The following is a 4718-nucleotide window of genomic DNA, read 5'->3' on the forward strand; positions in this document are numbered from 1 at the left end:
TTGTGAAAGCGAAACTACTTTGTTTGGTCTTCCAAAAGAGGACAGGACTAGAAATCAGTGTTAAGTTGTATTTACAACACTGTTCCAGAACACTTCAACCCAAATATTCAGATGTGTGCAGCACATTTTATGGAGGACTGTTTCCTGATGCTGGGAGAGTACACTACAATGCCGGCTGTTCTGACTCTAAAAAAGACTGTAAGTACGTTTTTTACATCTAAAGAGATTTGATATTTTATATATTTAAAGCGAGTTTTTTGGGCAGTGTAGAGTAGGGCTTGTTGTTTGTCATTTCTCCAATCACAAATGCAGACATGGATTTATGTTGACGCGGCGCGATGCAACGCAACGTGTAAAAAGACCGTATAAGTCATTATAATCCATAATTATGTCCCCACTGGATGCATGAATGCCTCGTTTATAATGGGTTTTCATGTTTTTGAATCATCGCTCCGGCCTGACAGGGCATCATCACAGTATGGTGAGGGGCGTAACATTTCCGTCTCATGCTTGAGGTATTCGGCCAATCACAACGCACTGGATAGCTGGCCAATCACAGCACACCTCACTTTTTCAGACCGATGAGCTTTGTAAAAATCGACGCGTTTCAGAAAGGCAGGGCATAGAGGAGAAACAATAATGTACAGTAGGCTATGTGGAAAATAATGTGTTTTTTTAACCTTAAACTGCATAAACACATTTCATTACACCAAATATACAAAATACTGTTCTTTTTAGCAGCATCATATGACCCCTTTAACTTTTGTCGCTTGACTCGCATCGCTTGACACGCCCACATTCTGTCGCCAACGGTCACTGTCGCTCGTGTCGCCGGAAGTCGCCAGCTCTCCATTGAAAATGAATGGGAGCATGCCGCTTTGTCGCTGTGTGTCGCTGGCAGTGTGAACGGGGCTATAGAAAGGCACTCGCCTTGACCCTTATTACTTGCTTTATTTAAATGCACAAAGTCACCTGTAAGTCCTCTATGTCCTGCGCTGCTTTCTCCATCTCCAGTCCAACCTGTTTTCATGACAGAGTAAAGTGGTAGAGAGTTGAAACACACAAGTACACAATTATCCACCCACAACTGAAAAAAAAACCTAACCCATGGAGAGGGCACTTTGGCATGTTTGAGTATGGCTTTCTGGAGCTCCTTCTCTGGCAAACAGCTAAAGGAGAAGATGTTGCCATCCTCTCCTGCAGTCAGATCAAATGTGTCATCAAAGCTGAAGCGGATGTGGCGCACATGGCCATAGTGGTTGTCATGGATGCTGAGGGCCCAGTACATCTGCATGGAGCTGAGCTGATGGTCCGAGGCCTGTACAGGGTATGCCCGAATACTACCATCCTTCATGCCACATAACAACAAATACCTACTTGAACTAAGACAAGGAGAGTAAGAAATCAGATATGATAAAAATCAACTAATTATTGACTAAAAATATTGACTTGAAATTGAAATCAAACCAGGACACTAATTCCTGGCTCAGTCCTGGGGTATTAGTGTAGAGACAGAAAAATCTCACTTGAAGGTGATGGTGAGAATGGGGTTATGGTCTGCGTCATGCTCAGCTATGAAGGAAAAGGGCTCATCTTTCCTTTCTAATGGATCTTGGCTCTGCTTTTCAGGGAACTTACAGTGGTACAAATACCCTGAGTCATAGCTACCCTGAAAGAGAGAGAGGGAGGCATTTTAGTGACACGTACAACCGTTAGTTACACTACTACTTACTTACTTTGAGATCAGTAAGATTTTATGTAGCCATTTTAGGTAGGCGTGGCTGACTCTTAACTTTTATAAAGGGGTCAACACCAGGGTCATTCTGGCTGTCTATGGTACATATACTCACAGACATACATTACATTTAAAAAGTTTGGAATTAATCAGGAATACATGGCATTTTAAAATATATTAAAATATAAAGCAGATATTTTAAATTGTAATAATATTTCACATTATTACTGTTTTTAATGTATTTTTTATCAAATATATGTTTGGTGACTTCTTTCAAAACATTATAAAATCTTACTGATCTCAAAGTAAGTAAGTAGTAGTGTAACTAACGGTTGTACGTGTCACTAAAATGCCTCCCTCTCTCTCTTTCAGGGTAGCTATGACTCAGGGTATTTGTACCACTGTAAGTTCCCTGAAAAGCAGAGCCAAGATCCATTAGAAAGGAAAGATGAGCCCTTTTCCTTCATAGCTGAGCATGACGCAGACCATAACCCCATTCTTATATTTGATAAAAAATACATTAAAAACAGTAATAATGTGAAATATTATTACAATTTAAAATATCTGCTTTATATTTTAATATATTTTTAAATGCCATGTATTCCTGATTAATTCCAAACTTTTTAAATGTAATGTATGTCTGTGAGTATATGTACCATAGACAGCCAGAATGACCCTGGTGTTGAGTAAAAGATGCAGTGTAGAGCACTGGGTGGAGATGAAATGTAAAGAGGAGGCAGTTCCTCTTCTTCCTCATCCTCTTCTTCTTTCTCCTGTAGTTCCTCCTCTGTGGCCTCTGGCTTCTGCTCCTTCAATTTCTTCAAGCGTTTCTCACTCTCTTTCTTCTTCACTTTTCTGGCCTGCCTGAGTGCTACCTCTGCATCTCTCTGAAAACAGACATATATCCATGTGCAGCAACATTACAGCAGCAGAACAATAAACAACATAGTCATTACAGACCATTGTGGTGATTTTAGTAATTGTGATTGTATCATCACAGTGCATATTAAGAAATCTGTTTTTTTAACATAATTGCAATAAATAGAATTAGACAAATAAAAAAAACATAAACTGATAAAACTTAAAAACAAAAATATATTATTATTATTTTATAAAAGTTTTTATTTTGAAATAACACATTTAAACAAAATAATTAAATTTAATTTAATTTAATTAAAAACAATACAAACTACAGGAGAAATAGAGAGAGAAAGTAAAAGAGAGAGTCAGCGGATAACCTTAATTCAGGACTTGATGCTGCTGAAGCAGAAATGCATTGTGGGAAGGTCTGAGAGCTAAAAAGGTGTTTCCACTAGTCTGAGCCCCGGATCAAGACACTGAACTTCCACCACGTCACCATTTTGACAAAAGATCAACAGAGTGTTTTTCTCCTTTAAACACATACACAAACCTTCAGTGTCAATAAATCATATATGAAACGATCACCACAAGAACCTCAGCAAGCTTCACTGCAAACAATCAACACACACATGTGACTGAGGTGACCACTCCAGGCCTTGCACAGGACCTGGGATAGTAACAAACCCTATTGGCCTATATCGTTCTCCCACCGTGAAGAAGAAGACAGTCCTGTCTGCACTCTAAAGAGAGATAGAGCAAAATATCAAACACAGCAGAATATTTTGACACAAACCATGTTCACTCACTCAACCCCTACCCCAGTAGCCATGATCTTTCTAGTTCTCTCATACGCGATGGCGGTGCACAGGTGCATTGTGGGGCTTGAGAGCTTGATAGTTCAGCATCTCCAGAGCATGTGCGTCCTGCAACTGGGTGCAAACTGAGTGTTATACAGCTCCAAGAGACGTACCACACCATCATCAAAACCCACAACCAGCAGACCCCCGGCAGTGTTCACCTGCTGAGACACACACACACCATCAGCAAACAATATGCAGACATAGGGATGCACAAAATATTGGTACCATACTGGTCATCTTCCGATATTAGAGATTTTTGCATTTATCTGTATTTTTGATATTGGATATTTATTTTTTATTTGATTTGATTTTTTACATTTAGATTACCTTTTAGAGTTCAGCTTTATTTCCATTACTGAAAACATTTGTAAAGTTTTAGTTTTAATTAAAAATAACAACACTGAAGAATTTAAAACAGTTGTTTTAAGTTAGTTTTATTATTAATTTATTTAGACAAAATAGCATAGTGTTTTTATATTGGCCTCTTTTTTTTATCTGATATTAATTTACATTACCATGTCTGAAGCCCATGTGAGTGTTGTCCCTCCTTGTTTGAAGCGGCTTACTGTGAGCTCTTTCTTTGAAAAAAGTCAAACACCCTGCCTGAGGCTGGGTAAGATAAAAAGGCATTTGTCAATGTTTATAGAAGCACATCATAGGTCTGTGTATGTGGGTGTATGTTTGATCAATGTTAAATTAGTTCTTACAGTCCAAGGCTGTAGTGGCCATGAGGTGGCTACTTTCAGAAACATCCATGCCCTGAATGGCACCAGCATGAAATGAGAAGAGACACTGAAAAACAGAAAACATGCTTATCTGGCCTACCGTGGAAAAACTAAAAAGATTAAGCACCTGTTTAACATGACTCACAATGTTGGAGAATGAGAGATCCAGTTTCCAAATGCATGTAGGATTCTGTAAGGCCACAGGGACGGGTACTCATATATGATGATGTTAGGCTGATGGCCTTTCTCTGCCACTGTAAAATAGTGCTTACTTGGATGAGTCTTTGGAAAGAGAAAAGGAGATATTAGGTCTCCTATACAATAATCTGTATAGTAACCTCATAATTGTGCATAATAATCCATGTGTACACTATACAGTGTAAAATGAGTTATGATGATAAATGTTAATACGTCTAAGTCTGATAAGTTTCTCATGTTGCTCATACACTCATATATCAAGGCCATTATTTTTTGTTGTTGTTGTTGCTGTTGATATTTTAATTTGACCTTGCAATTTCCATACACATTGTCATCTAA

The 4718-nt window shown here is 38.4% G+C and overlaps 1 pseudogene; it reads right to left on the reverse strand.

Annotated features, from left to right (window-relative positions):
• Positions 1-1294, reverse strand: part of LOC107602355 (cilia- and flagella-associated protein 44-like) — a 9379-nt pseudogene extending 8085 nt beyond the window's left edge.
• Positions 1295-4718: the final 3424 nt, after the last annotated feature.

This window comes from Sinocyclocheilus grahami, unplaced genomic scaffold, assembly GCF_001515645.1.
Source record: "Sinocyclocheilus grahami isolate Dianchi unplaced genomic scaffold, SAMN03320097.WGS_v1.1 scaffold325.1, whole genome shotgun sequence".
NCBI lineage: Eukaryota > Metazoa > Chordata > Actinopteri > Cypriniformes > Cyprinidae > Sinocyclocheilus > Sinocyclocheilus grahami.